The following is a 16329-nucleotide window of genomic DNA, read 5'->3' on the forward strand; positions in this document are numbered from 1 at the left end:
ATATTTGGAGCGCTTTGAGGCCTATGCTGGGAAATGAAATCTCTTCACCTAAAAACTAGACAGAAGCATTCTGAGAAACTTCTGTGTGATGAGTGCATTCAACTCACAGACTTGAACGGTCCCTTTGATAGAACAGTTTGGAAACACTCCTTTTGTAGAATCTGCATGTGTTTCTTTGGAGTTCTTTGAGGCCTATGCTGGAAAAGGAAATATCTTCATATAAAAACTAGATGGAAGCATTCTCACAAACTTCTTTGTGATGAGTTCATTCAACTCACAGAGTTGAACCTACCAATTGATAGAGAAGTTTGGAAACACTCTTTTTGTAGAATCTGCAAGTGGATATTTGGAGCCGTTTGAGGCCTATGCTGGAAAAGGAAATATCTTCAGATAAAAACTGAACAGAAGCATTCTCAGAAACTTCTTTGTGTTGAGTGCATTCAACTCACAGACTTGAACTTACCTATAGAAAGAGCAGTTCGGAAACACTCTTTTGGTAAAATCGGCAAGGGGTTATTTGGAGCACTTCGAGGCCTGTGCTGGGTTTTGGAATATCTTCACCTAAAAACTACAGAGAAGCATTCTCAGAAAGTTCTTCATGATGCATTCATTCAACTCACAGAGTTGAACCTTCCTTTTGTTAGAACAGTTTTGAAACACTCTTTTTGTAGAATCTGCAAGAGGATATTTGGAGCGTTTTGAGGCCTATGCTGGAAAAGGAAATATCTTTACATAAAAACTAGACAGAAGCATTCTCAGAAACTTCTTTGTGATGAGTGCATTCTACTCACAGTGTTGAAGCTTGCTTTTGATAGAGCAGTTTGGAAACACTCTTTTTGTAGAATCTGCAAGTGGATATTTGGAGCGCTTTGAGGCCTATGCTGGAAAAGGAAATGTCTTCACATAAAAACTAGACAGAAGCATTCCAGGAAACTTCTGTATGATAAGTGCATTCAACTCACAGACTTGAACGTTCCTTTTGATAGAACTCTTTTGAAACACTCCTTTTGTAGAATTTGCAAGTGTTTATTTGGAGCGCTTTGAGGCCTAAGCTGGAAAAGGAAATATCTTCACCTAAGAACTAGACAGAAGCATTCTCAGAAACTTCTTTCTGATGAGTGCATTCAACACACAGACTTGAACCTTGCTTTTGAAAGAGCAGCTTTGAAACACACTTTTCGTAGAATCTGCAAGTGGATATTTGGAGCGCTTTGAGGCCTATGCTGGGAAATGAAATCTCTTCACCTAAAAACTAGACAGAAGCATTCTGAGAAACTTCTGTGTGATGAGTGCATTCAACTCACAGACTTGAACGTTCCCTTTGATAGAACAGTTTGGAAACACTCCTTTTGTAGAATCTGCATGTGTTTATTTGGAGTTCTTTGAGGCCTATGCTGGAAAAGGAAATATCTTCATATAAAAACTAGATGGAAGCATTCTCAGAAACTTCTTTGTGATGAGTTCATTCAACTCACAGAGTTGAACCTACCAATTGATAGAGAAGTTTGGAAACACTCTTTTTGTAGAATCTGCAAGTGTATATTTGGAGCCGTTTGAGGCCTATGCTGGAAAAGGAAATATCTTCACATAAAAACTGAACAGAAGCATTCTCAGAAACTTCTTTGTGTTGAGTGCATTCAACTCACAGACTTGAACTTACCTATAGAAAGAGCAGTTCTGAAACACTCTTTTGGTAAAATTTGCAAGGGGTTATTTGGAGCACTTCGAGGCCTGTGCTGGGTTTTGGAATATCTTCACCTAAAAACTACAGAGAAGCATTCTCAGAAAGTTCTTCATGATGCATTCATTCAACTCACAGAGTTGAACCTTCCTTTTGATAGAACAGTTTTGAAACACTCTTTTTGTAGAATCTGCAAGAGGATATTTGGAGCGTTTTGAGGCCTATGCTGGAAAAGGAAATATCTTCACATAAAAACTAGACAGAAGCATTCTCAGAAACTTCTTTGTGATGAGTGCATTCTACTCACAGTGTTGAAGCTTGCTTTTGATAGAGCAATTTGGAAACACTCTTTTTGTAGAATCTGCAAGTGGATATTTGGAGCGCTTTGAGGCCTATGCTGGAAAAGGAAATGTCTTCACATAAAAACTAGACAGAAGCATTCCAGGAAACTTCTCTATGATAAGTGCATTCAACTCACAGACTTGAACGTTCCTTTTGATAGAACTCTTTTGAAACACTCCTTTTGTAGAATTTGCAAGTGTTTATTTGGAGCGCTTTGAGGCCTAAGCTGGAAAAGGAAATATCTTCACCTAAGAACTAGACAGAAGCATTCTCAGAAACTTCTTTCTGATGAGTGCATTCAACACACAGACTTGAACCTTGCTTTTGAAAGAGCAGCTTTGAAACACACTTTTCGTAGAATCTGCAAGTGGATATTTGGAGCGCTTTGAGGCCTATGCTGGGAAATGAAATCTCTTCACCTAAAAACTAGACAGAAGCATTCTGAGAAACTTCTGTGTGATGAGTGCATTCAACTCACAGACTTGAACGTTCCCTTTGATAGAACAGTTTGGAAACACTCCTTTTGTAGAATCTGCATGTGTTTATTTGGAGTTCTTTGAGGCCTATGCTGGAAAAGGAAATATCTTCATATAAAAACTAGATGGAAGCATTCTCAGAAACTTCTTTGTGATGAGTTCATTCAACTCACAGAGTTGAACCTACCTATTGATAGAGAAGTTTGGAAACACTCTTTTTGTAGAATCTGCAAGTGGATATTTGGAGCCGTTTGAGGCCTATGCTGGAAAAGGAAATATCTTCACATAAAAACTGAACAGAAGCATTCTCAGAAACTTCTTTGTGTTGAGTGCATTCAACTCACAGACTTGAACTTACCTATAGAAAGAGCAGTTCTGAAACACTCTTTTGGTAAAATTTGCAAGGGGTTATTTGGAGCACTTCGAGGCCTGTGCTGGGTTTTGGTATATCTTCACCTAAAAACTACAGAGAAGCATTCTCAGAAAGTTCTTCATGATGCATTCATTCAACTCACAGAGTTGAACCTTCCTTTTGATAGAACAGTTTTGAAACACTCTTTTTGTAGAATCTGCAAGAGGATATTTGGAGCGTTTTGAGGCCTATGCTGGAAAAGGAAATATCTTCACATAAAAACTAGACAGAAGCATTCTCAGAAACTTCTTTGTGATGAGTGCATTCTACTCACAGTGTTGAAGCTTGCTTTTGATAGAGCAGTTTTGAAACACTCTTTTTGTAGAATCTGCAAGTGGATATTTGGAGCGCTTTGAGGCCTATGCTGGAAAAGGAAATGTCTTCACATAAAAACTAGACAGAAACATTCCAGGAAACTTCTGTATGATAAGTGCATTCAACTCACAGACTTGAACGTTCCTTTTGATAGAACTCTTTTGAAACACTCCTTTTGTAGAATTTGCAAGTGTTTATTTGGAGCGCTTTGAGGCCTAAGCTGGAAAAGGAAATATCTTCACCTAAGAACTAGACGGAAGCATTCTCAGAAACTTCTTTCCGGTGAGTGCATTCAACACACAGACTTGAACCTTGCTTTTGAAAGAGCAGCTTTGAAACACACTTTTCGTAGAATCTGCAAGTGGATATTTGGAGCGCTTTGAGGCCTATGCTGGGAAATGAAATCTCTTCACCTAAAAACTAGACAGAAGCATTCTGAGAAACTTCTGTGTGATGAGTGCATTCAACTCACAGACTTGAACGGTCCCTTTGATAGAACAGTTTGGAAACACTCCTTTTGTAGAATCTGCATGTGTTTCTTTGGAGTTCTTTGAGGCCTATGCTGGAAAAGGAAATATCTTCATATAAAAACTAGATGGAAGCATTCTCACAAACTTCTTTGTGATGAGTTCATTCAACTCACAGAGTTGAACCTACCAATTGATAGAGAAGTTTGGAAACACTCTTTTTGTAGAATCTGCAAGTGGATATTTGGAGCCGTTTGAGGCCTATGCTGGAAAAGGAAATATCTTCAGATAAAAACTGAACAGAAGCATTCTCAGAAACTTCTTTGTGTTGAGTGCATTCAACTCACAGACTTGAACTTACCTATAGAAAGAGCAGTTCTGAAACACTCTTTTGGTAAAATCGGCAAGGGGTTATTTGGAGCACTTCGAGGCCTGTGCTGGGTTTTGGAATATCTTCACCTAAAAACTACAGAGAAGCATTCTCAGAAAGTTCTTCATGATGCATTCATTCAACTCACAGAGTTGAACCTTCCTTTTGTTAGAACAGTTTTGAAACACTCTTTTTGTAGAATCTGCAAGAGGATATTTGGAGCGTTTTGAGGCCTATGCTGGAAAAGGAAATATCTTCACATAAAAACTAGACAGAAGCATTCTCAGAAACTTCTTTGTGATGAGTGCATTCTACTCACAGTGTTGAAGCTTGCTTTTGATAGAGCAATTTGGAAACACTCTTTTTGTAGAATCTGCAAGTGGATATTTGGAGCGCTTTGAGGCCTATGCTGGAAAAGGAAATGTCTTCACATAAAAACTAGACAGAAGCATTCCAGGAAACTTCTGTATGATAAGTGCATTCAACTCACAGACTTGAACGTTCCTTTTGATAGAACTCTTTTGAAACACTCCTTTTGTAGAATTTGCAAGTGTTTATTTGGAGCGCTTTGAGGCCTAAGCTGGAAAAGGAAATATCTTCACCTAAGAACTAGACAGAAGCATTCTCAGAAACTTCTTTCTGATGAGTGCATTCAACACACAGACTTGAACCTTGCTTTTGAAAGAGCAGCTTTGAAACACACTTTTCGTAGAATCTGCAAGTGGATATTTGGAGCGCTTTGAGGCCTATGCTGGGAAATGAAATCTCTTCACCTAAAAACTAGACAGAAGCATTCTGAGAAACTTCTGTGTGATGAGTGCATTCAACTCACAGACTTGAACGTTCCCTTTGATAGAACAGTTTGGAAACACTCCTTTTGTAGAATCTGCATGTGTTTATTTGGAGTTCTTTGAGGCCTATGCTGGAAAAGGAAATATCTTCATATAAAAACTAGATGGAAGCATTCTCAGAAACTTCTTTGTGATGAGTTCATTCAACTCACAGAGTTGAACCTACCAATTGATAGAGAAGTTTGGAAACACTCTTTTTGTAGAATCTGCAAGTGGATATTTGGAGCCGTTTGAGGCCTATGCTGGAAAAGGAAATATCTTCACATAAAAACTGAACAGAAGCATTCTCAGAAACTTCTTTGTGTTGAGTGCATTCAACTCACAGACTTGAACTTACCTATAGAAAGAGCAGTTCTGAAACACTCTTTTGGTAAAATTTGCAAGGGGTTATTTGGAGCACTTCGAGGCCTGTGCTGGGTTTTGGAATATCTTCACCTAAAAACTACAGAGAAGCATTCTCAGAAAGTTCTTCATGATGCATTCATTCAACTCACAGAGTTGAACCTTCCTTTTGATAGAACAGTTTTGAAACACTCTTTTTGTAGAATCTGCAAGAGGATATTTGGAGCGTTTTGAGGCCTATGCTGGAAAAGGAAATATCTTCACATAAAAACTAGACAGAAGCATTCTCAGAAACTTCTGTGTGATGAGTGCATTCAACTCACAGACTTGAACATTCCTCTCGAAAGAGCAGTTTTCAAACACTCCTTTTGTAGAATCTGCAAGTGTTTATCTGGAGCGCTTTGAGGCCTATGTTGGAAAAGGAAATATCTTCACATAAAAACTAGACAGAAGCATTCTCAGAAACTTCTTTGTGATGAGTGCATTCTACTCACAGTGTTGAAGCTTGCTTTTGATAGAGCAGTTTTGAAACACTCTTTTTGTAGAATATGCAAGTGGATATTTGGAGCGCTTTGAGGCCTATGCTGGAAAAGGAAATGTCTTCACATAAAAACTAGACAGAAGCATTCTCAGAAACTTCTTTGTGATGAGTGCATTCTACTCACAGTGTTGAAGCTTGCTTTTGATAGAGCAGTTTGGAAACACTCTTTTTGTAGAATCTGCAAGTGGATATTTGGAGCGCTTTGAGGCCTATGCTGGAAAAGGAAATGTCTTCACATAAAAACTAGACAGAAACATTCCAGGAAACTTCTGTATGATAAGTGCATTCAACTCACAGACTTGAACGTTCCTTTTGATAGAACTCTTTTGAAACACTCCTTTTGTAGAATTTGCAAGTGTTTATTTGGAGCGCTTTGAGGCCTAAGCTGGAAAAGGAAATATCTTCACCTAAGAACTAGACAGAAGCATTCTCAGAAACTTCTTTCCGGTGAGTGCATTCAACACACAGACTTGAACCTTGCTTTTGAAAGAGCAGCTTTGAAACACACTTTTCGTAGAATCTGCAAGTGGATATTTGGAGCGCTTTGAGGCCTATGCTGGGAAATGAAATCTCTTCACCTAAAAACTAGACAGAAGCATTCTGAGAAACTTCTGTGTGATGAGTGCATTCAACTCACAGACTTGAACGTTCCCTTTGATAGAACAGTTTGGAAACACTCCTTTTGTAGAATCTGCATGTGTTTATTTGGAGTTCTTTGAGGCCTATGCTGGAAAAGGAAATATCTTCATATAAAAACTAGATGGAAGCATTCTCAGAAACTTCTTTGTGATGAGTTCATTCAACTCACAGAGTTGAACCTACCAATTGATAGAGAAGTTTGGAAACACTCTTTTTGTAGAAACTGCAAGTGGATATTTGGAGCCGTTTGAGGCCTATGCTGGAAAAGGAAATATCTTCAGATAAAAACTAGATGGAAGCATTCTCAGAAACTTCTTTGTGATGAGTTCATTCAACTCACAGAGTTGAACCTACCAATTGATAGAGAAGTTTGGAAACACTCTTTTTGTAGAATCTGACAGTGTATATATGGAGCAGTTTGAGGCCTATGCTGGAAAAGGAAATATCTTCACATAAAAACTGAACAGAAGCATTCTCAGAAACTTCTTTGTGTTGAGTGCATTCAACTCACAGACCTGAACTTACCTATAGAAAGAGCAGTTCTGAAACACTCTTTTGGTAAAATCTGCAAGGGGTTATTTGGAGCACTTCGAGGCCTGTGCTGGGTTTTGGAATATCTTCACCTAAAAACTACAGAGAAGCATTCTCAGAAAGTTCTTCATGATGCATTCATTCAACTCACAGAGTTGAACCTTCCTTTTGATAGAACAGTTTTGAAACACTCTTTTTGTAGAATCTGCAAGAGGATATTTGGAGCGTTTTGAGGCCTATGCTGGAAAAGGAAATATCTTCACATAAAAACTAGACAGAAGCATTCTCAGAAACTTCTTTGTGATGAGTGCATTCTACTCACAGTGTTGAAGCTTGCTTTTGATAGAGCAATTTGGAAACACTCTTTTTGTAGAATCTGCAAGTGGATATTTTGAGCGCTTTGAGGCCTATGCTGGAAAAGGAAATGTCTTCACATAAAAACTAGACAGAAGCATTCCAGGAAACTTCTGTATGATAAGTGCATTCAACTCACAGACTTGAACGTTCCTTTTGATAGAACTCTTTTGAAACACTCCTTTTGTAGAATTTGCAAGTGTTTATTTGGAGCGCTTTGAGGCCTAAGCTGGAAAAGGAAATATCTTCACCTAAGAACTAGACAGAAGCATTCTCAGAAACTTCTTTCTGATGAGTGCATTCAACACACAGACTTGAACCTTGCTTTTGAAAGAGCAGCTTTGAAACACACTTTTCGTAGAATCTGCAAGTGGATATTTGGAGCGCTTTGAGGCCTATGCTGGGAAATGAAATCTCTTCACCTAAAAACTAGACAGAAGCATTCTGAGAAACTTCTGTGTGATGAGTGCATTCAACTCACAGACTTGAACGTTCCCTTTGATAGAACAGTTTGGAAACACTCCTTTTGTAGAATCTGCATGTGTTTATTTGGAGTTCTTTGAGGCCTATGCTGGAAAAGGAAATATCTTCATATAAAAACTAGATGGAAGCATTCTCAGAAACTTCTTTGTGATGAGTTCATTCAACTCACAGAGTTGAACCTACCTATTGATAGAGAAGTTTGGAAACACTCTTTTTGTAGAATCTGCAAGTGGATATTTGGAGCCGTTTGAGGCCTATGCTGGAAAAGGAAATATCTTCACATAAAAACTGAACAGAAGCATTCTCAGAAACTTCTTTGTGTTGAGTGCATTCAACTCACAGACCTGAACTTACCTATAGAAAGAGCAGTTCTGAAACACTCTTTTGGTAAAATCTGCAAGGGGTTATTTGGAGCACTTCGAGGCCTGTGCTGGGTTTTGGAATATCTTCACCTAAAAACTACAGAGAAGCATTCTCAGAAAGTTCTTCATGATGCATTCATTCAACTCACAGAGTTGAACCTTCCTTTTGATAGAACAGTTTTGAAACACTCTTTTTGTAGAATCTGCAAGAGGATATTTGGAGCGTTTTGAGGCCTATGCTGGAAAAGGAAATATCTTCACATAAAAACTAGACAGAAGCATTCTCAGAAACTTCTGTGTGATGAGTGCATTCTACTCACAGTGTTGAAGCTTGCTTTTGATAGAGCAATTTGGAAACACTCTTTTTGTAGAATCTGCAAGTGGATATTTTGAGCGCTTTGAGGCCTATGCTGGAAAAGGAAATGTCTTCACATAAAAACTAGACAGAAGCATTCCAGGAAACTTCTGTATGATAAGTGCATTCAACTCACAGACTTGAACGTTCCTTTTGATAGAACTCTTTTGAAACACTCCTTTTGTAGAATTTGCAAGTGTTTATTTGGAGCGCTTTGAGGCCTAAGCTGGAAAAGGAAATATCTTCACCTAAGAACTAGACAGAAGCATTCTCAGAAACTTCTTTCTGATGAGTGAATTCAACACACAGACTTGAACCTTGCTTTTGAAAGAGCAGCTTTGAAACACACTTTTCGTAGAATCTGCAAGTGGATATTTGGAGCGCTTTGAGGCCTATGCTGGGAAATGAAATCTCTTCACCTAAAAACTAGACAGAAGCATTCTGAGAAACTTCTGTGTGATGAGTGCATTCAACTCACAGACTTGAACGTTCCCTTTGATAGAACAGTTTGGAAACACTCCTTTTGTAGAATCTGCATGTGTTTATTTGGAGTTCTTTGAGGCCTATGCTGGAAAAGGAAATATCTTCATATAAAAACTAGATGGAAGCATTCTCAGAAACTTCTTTGTGATGAGTTCATTCAACTCACAGAGTTGAACCTACCTATTGATAGAGAAGTTTGGAAACACTCTTTTTGTAGAATCTGCAAGTGGATATTTGGAGCCGTTTGAGGCCTATGCTGGAAAAGGAAATATCTTCACATAAAAACTGAACAGAAGCATTCTCAGAAACTTCTTTGTGTTGAGTGCATTCAACTCACAGACTTGAACTTACCTATAGAAAGAGCAGTTCTGAAACACTCTTTTGGTAAAATTTGCAAGGGGTTATTTGGAGCACTTCGAGGCCTGTGCTGGGTTTTGGAATATCTTCACCTAAAAACTACAGAGAAGCATTCTCAGAAAGTTCTTCATGATGCATTCATTCAACTCACAGAGTTGAACCTTCCTTTTGATAGAACAGTTTTGAAACACTCTTTTTGTAGAATCTGCAAGAGGATATTTGGAGCGTTTTGAGGCCTATGCTGGAAAAGGAAATATCTTCACATAAAAACTAGACAGAAGCATTCTCAGAAACTTCTTTGTGATGAGTGCATTCTACTCACAGTGTTGAAGCTTGCTTTTGATAGAGCAGTTTTGAAACACTCTTTTTGTAGAATCTGCAAGTGGATATTTGGAGCGCTTTGAGGCCTATGCTGGAAAAGGAAATGTCTTCACATAAAAACTAGACAGAAACATTCCAGGAAACTTCTGTATGATAAGTGCATTCAACTCACAGACTTGAACGTTCCTTTTGATAGAACTCTTTTGAAACACTCCTTTTGTAGAATTTGCAAGTGTTTATTTGGAGCGCTTTGAGGCCTAAGCTGGAAAAGGAAATATCTTCACCTAAGAACTAGACGGAAGCATTCTCAGAAACTTCTTTCCGGTGAGTGCATTCAACACACAGACTTGAACCTTGCTTTTGAAAGAGCAGCTTTGAAACACACTTTTCGTAGAATCTGCAAGTGGATATTTGGAGCGCTTTGAGGCCTATGCTGGGAAATGAAATCTCTTCACCTAAAAACTAGACAGAAGCATTCTGAGAAACTTCTGTGTGATGAGTGCATTCAACTCACAGACTTGAACGGTCCCTTTGATAGAACAGTTTGGAAACACTCCATTTGTAGAATCTGCATGTGTTTCTTTGGAGTTCTTTGAGGCCTATGCTGGAAAAGGAAATATCTTCATATAAAAACTAGATGGAAGCATTCTCAGAAACTTCTTTGTGATGAGTTCATTCAACTCACAGAGTTGAACCTACCTATTGATAGAGAAGTTTGGAAACACTCTTTTTGTAGAATCTGCAAGTGGATATTTGGAGCCGTTTGAGGCCTATGCTGGAAAAGGAAATATCTTCACATAAAAACTGAACAGAAGCATTCTCAGAAACTTCTTTGTGTTGAGTGCATTCAACTCACAGACTTGAACTTACCTATAGAAAGAGCAGTTCTGAAACACTCTTTTGGTAAAATTTGCAAGGGGTTATTTGGAGCACTTCGAGGCCTGTGCTGGGTTTTGGAATATCTTCACCTAAAAACTACAGAGAAGCATTCTCAGAAAGTTCTTCATGATGCATTCATTCAACTCACAGAGTTGAACCTTCCTTTTGATAGAACAGTTTTGAAACACTCTTTTTGTAGAATCTGCAAGAGGATATTTGGAGCGTTTTGAGGCCTATGCTGGAAAAGGAAATATCTTCACATAAAAACTAGACAGAAGCATTCTCAGAAACTTCTTTGTGATGAGTGCATTCTACTCACAGTGTTGAAGCTTGCTTTTGATAGAGCAGTTTTGAAACACTCTTTTTGTAGAATCTGCAAGTGGATATTTGGAGCGCTTTGAGGCCTATGCTGGAAAAGGAAATGTCTTCACATAAAAACTAGACAGAAACATTCCAGGAAACTTCTGTATGATAAGTGCATTCAACTCACAGACTTGAACGTTCCTTTTGATAGAACTCTTTTGAAACACTCCTTTTGTAGAATTTGCAAGTGTTTATTTGGAGCGCTTTGAGGCCTAAGCTGGAAAAGGAAATATCTTCACCTAAGAACTAGACGGAAGCATTCTCAGAAACTTCTTTCCGGTGAGTGCATTCAACACACAGACTTGAACCTTGCTTTTGAAAGAGCAGCTTTGAAACACACTTTTCGTAGAATCTGCAAGTGGATATTTGGAGCGCTTTGAGGCCTATGCTGGGAAATGAAATCTCTTCACCTAAAAACTAGACAGAAGCATTCTGAGAAACTTCTGTGTGATGAGTGCATTCAACTCACAGACTTGAACGGTCCCTTTGATAGAACAGTTTGGAAACACTCCTTTTGTAGAATCTGCATGTGTTTCTTTGGAGTTCTTTGAGGCCTATGCTGGAAAAGGAAATATCTTCATATAAAAACTAGATGGAAGCATTCTCACAAACTTCTTTGTGATGAGTTCATTCAACTCACAGAGTTGAACCTACCAATTGATAGAGAAGTTTGGAAACACTCTTTTTGTAGAATCTGCAAGTGGATATTTGGAGCCGTTTGAGGCCTATGCTGGAAAAGGAAATATCTTCAGATAAAAACTGAACAGAAGCATTCTCAGAAACTTCTTTGTGTTGAGTGCATTCAACTCACAGACTTGAACTTACCTATAGAACGAGCAGTTCTGAAACACTCTTTTGGTAAAATCGGCAAGGGGTTATTTGGAGCACTTCGAGGCCTGTGCTGGGTTTTGGAATATCTTCACCTAAAAACTACAGAGAAGCATTCTCAGAAAGTTCTTCATGATGCATTCATTCAACTCACAGAGTTGAACCTTCCTTTTGTTAGAACAGTTTTGAAACACTCTTTTTGTAGAATCTGCAAGAGGATATTTGGAGCGTTTTGAGGCCTATGCTGGAAAAGGAAATATCTTCACATAAAAACTAGACAGAAGCATTCTCAGAAACTTCTTTGTGATGAGTGCATTCTACTCACAGTGTTGAAGCTTGCTTTTGATAGAGCAATTTGGAAACACTCTTTTTGTAGAATCTGCAAGTGGATATTTGGAGCGCTTTGAGGCCTATGCTGGAAAAGGAAATGTCTTCACATAAAAACTAGACAGAAGCATTCCAGGAAACTTCTGTATGATAAGTGCATTCAACTCACAGACTTGAACGTTCCTTTTGATAGAACTCTTTTGAAACACTCCTTTTGTAGAATTTGCAAGTGTTTATTTGGAGCGCTTTGAGGCCTAAGCTGGAAAAGGAAATATCTTCACCTAAGAACTAGACAGAAGCATTCTCAGAAACTTCTTTCTGATGAGTGCATTCAACACACAGACTTGAACCTTGCTTTTGAAAGAGCAGCTTTGAAACACACTTTTCGTAGAATCTGCAAGTGGATATTTGGAGCGCTTTGAGGCCTATGCTGGGAAATGAAATCTCTTCACCTAAAAACTAGACAGAAGCATTCTGAGAAACTTCTGTGTGATGAGTGCATTCAACTCACAGACTTGAACGTTCCCTTTGATAGAACAGTTTGGAAACACTCCTTTTGTAGAATCTGCATGTGTTTATTTGGAGTTCTTTGAGGCCTATGCTGGAAAAGGAAATATCTTCATATAAAAACTAGATGGAAGCATTCTCAGAAACTTCTTTGTGATGAGTTCATTCAACTCACAGAGTTGAACCTACCAATTGATAGAGAAGTTTGGAAACACTCTTTTTGTAGAATCTGCATGTGTATATTTGGAGCCGTTTGAGGCCTATGCTGGAAAAGGAAATATCTTCACATAAAAACTGAACAGAAGCATTCTCAGAAACTTCTTTGTGTTGAGTGCATTCAACTCACAGACTTGAACTTACCTATAGAAAGAGCAGTTCTGAAACACTCTTTTGGTAAAATTTGCAAGGGGTTATTTGGAGCACTTCGAGGCCTGTGCTGGGTTTTGGAATATCTTCACCTAAAAACTACAGAGAAGCATTCTCAGAAAGTTCTTCATGATGCATTCATTCAACTCACAGAGTTGAACCTTCCTTTTGATAGAACAGTTTTGAAACACTCTTTTTGTAGAATCTGCAAGAGGATATTTGGAGCGTTTTGAGGCCTATGCTGGAAAAGGAAATATCTTCACATAAAAACTAGACAGAAGCATTCTCAGAAACTTCTGTGTGATGAGTGCATTCAACTCACAGACTTGAACGTTCCTCTCGAAAGAGCAGTTTTGAAACACTCCTTTTGTAGAATCTGCAAGTGTTTATTTGGAGCGCTTTGAGGCCTATGTTGGAGAAGGAAATATCTTCACATAAAAACTAGACAGAAGCATTCTCAGAAACTTCTTTGTGATGAGTGCATTCTACTCACAGTGTTGAAGCTTGCTTTTGATAGAGCAGTTTTGAAACACTCTTTTTGTAGAATATGCAAGTGGATATTTGGAGCGCTTTGAGGCCTATGCTGGAAAAGGAAATGTCTTCACATAAAAACTAGACAGAAGCATTCTCAGAAACTTCTTTGTGATGAGTGCATTCTACTCACAGTGTTGAAGCTTGCTTTTGATAGAGCAGTTTTGAAACACTCTTTTTGTAGAATCTGCAAGTGGATATTTGGAGCGCTTTGAGGCCTATGCTGGAAAAGGAAATGTCTTCACATAAAAACTAGACAGAAACATTCCAGGAAACTTCTGTATGATAAGTGCATTCAACTCACAGACTTGAACGTTCCTTTTGATAGAACTCTTTTGAAACACTCCTTTTGTAGAATTTGCAAGTGTTTATTTGGAGCGCTTTGAGGCCTAAGCTGGAAAAGGAAATATCTTCACCTAAGAACTAGACAGAAGCATTCTCAGAAACTTCTTTCCGGTGAGTGCATTCAACACACAGACTTGAACCTTGCTTTTGAAAGAGCAGCTTTGAAACACACTTTTCGTAGAATCTGCAAGTGGATATTTGGAGCGCTTTGAGGCCTATGCTGGGAAATGAAATCTCTTCACCTAAAAACTAGACAGAAGCATTCTGAGAAACTTCTGTGTGATGAGTGCATTCAACTCACAGACTTGAACGGTCCCTTTGATAGAACAGTTTGGAAACACTCCTTTTGTAGAATCTGCATGTGTTTATTTGGAGTTCTTTGAGGCCTATGCTGGAAAAGGAAATATCTTCATATAAAAACTAGATGGAAGCATTCTCAGAAACTTCTTTGTGATGAGTTCATTCAACTCACAGAGTTGAACCTACCAATTGATAGAGAAGTTTGGAAACACTCTTTTTGTAGAAACTGCAAGTGGATATTTGGAGCCGTTTGAGGCCTATGCTGGAAAAGAAATATCTTCAGATAAAAACTAGATGGAAGCATTCTCAGAAACTTCTTTGTGATGAGTTCATTCAACTCACAGAGTTGAACCTACCAATTGATAGAGAAGTTTGGAAACACTCTTTTTGTAGAATCTGCCAGTGTATATATGGAGCAGTTTGAGGCCTATGCTGGAAAAGGAAATATCTTCACATAAAAACTGAACAGAAGCATTCTCAGAAACTTCTTTGTGTTGAGTGCATTCAACTCACAGACCTGAACTTACCTATAGAAAGAGCAGTTCTGAAACACTCTTTTGGTAAAATCTGCAAGGGGTTATTTGGAGCACTTCGAGGCCTGTGCTGGGTTTTGGAATATCTTCACCTAAAAACTACAGAGAAGCATTCTCAGAAAGTTCTTCATGATGCATTCATTCAACTCACAGAGTTGAACCTTCCTTTTGATAGAACAGTTTTGAAACACTCTTTTTCTAGAATCTGCAAGAGGATATTTGGAGCGTTTTGAGGCCTATGCTGGAAAAGGAAATATCTTCACATAAAAACTAGACAGAAGCATTCTCAGAAACTTCTTTGTGATGAGTGCATTCTACTCACAGTGTTGAAGCTTGCTTTTGATAGAGCAATTTGGAAACACTCTTTTTGTAGAATCTGCAAGTGGATATTTGGAGCGCTTTGAGGCCTATGCTGGAAAAGGAAATGTCTTCACATAAAAACTAGACAGAAGCATTCCAGGAAACTTCTCTATGATAAGTGCATTCAACTCACAGACTTGAACGTTCCTTTTGATAGAACTCTTTTGAAACACTCCTTTTGTAGAATTTGCAAGTGTTTATTTGGAGCGCTTTGAGGCCTAAGCTGGAAAAGGAAATATCTTCACCTAAGAACTAGACAGAAGCATTCTCAGAAACTTCTTTCTGATGAGTGCATTCAACACACAGACTTGAACCTTGCTTTTGAAAGAGCAGCTTTGAAACACACTTTTCGTAGAATCTGCAAGTGGATATTTGGAGCGCTTTGAGGCCTATGCTGGGAAATGAAATCTCTTCACCTAAAAACTAGACAGAAGCATTCTGAGAAACTTCTGTGTGATGAGTGCATTCAACTCACAGACTTGAACGTTCCCTTTGATAGAACAGTTTGGAAACACTCCTTTTGTAGAATCTGCATGTGTTTATTTGGAGTTCTTTGAGGCCTATGCTGGAAAAGGAAATATCTTCATATAAAAACTAGATGGAAGCATTCTCAGAAACTTCTTTGTGATGAGTTCATTCAACTCACAGAGTTGAACCTACCTATTGATAGAGAAGTTTGGAAACACTCTTTTTGTAGAATCTGCAAGTGGATATTTGGAGCCGTTTGAGGCCTATGCTGGAAAAGGAAATATCTTCACATAAAAACTGAACAGAAGCATTCTCAGAAACTTCTTTGTGTTGAGTGCATTCAACTCACAGACTTGAACTTACCTATAGAAAGAGCAGTTCTGAAACACTCTTTTGGTAAAATTTGCAAGGGGTTATTTGGAGCACTTCGAGGCCTGTGCTGGGTTTTGGAATATCTTCACCTAAAAACTACAGAGAAGCATTCTCAGAAAGTTCTTCATGATGCATTCATTCAACTCACAGAGTTGAATCTTCCTTTTGATAGAACAGTTTTGAAACACTCTTTTTGTAGAATCTGCAAGAGGATATTTGGAGCGTTTTGAGGCCTATGCTGGAAAAGGAAATATCTTCACATAAAAACTAGACAGAAGCATTCTCAGAAACTTCTGTGTGATGAGTGCATTCAACTCACAGACTTGAACGTTCCTCTCGAAAGAGCAGTTTTGAAACACTCCTTTTCTAGAATCTGCAAGTGTTTATTTGGAGCGCTTTGAGGCCTATGTTGGAAAAGGAAATATCTTCACATAAAAACTAGACAGAAGCATTCTCAGAAACTTCTTT

Source organism: Pongo abelii, chromosome 15 (assembly GCF_028885655.2).
Source record: "Pongo abelii isolate AG06213 chromosome 15, NHGRI_mPonAbe1-v2.0_pri, whole genome shotgun sequence".
In the NCBI taxonomy this organism is placed as follows: Eukaryota; Metazoa; Chordata; class Mammalia; order Primates; family Hominidae; genus Pongo; species Pongo abelii.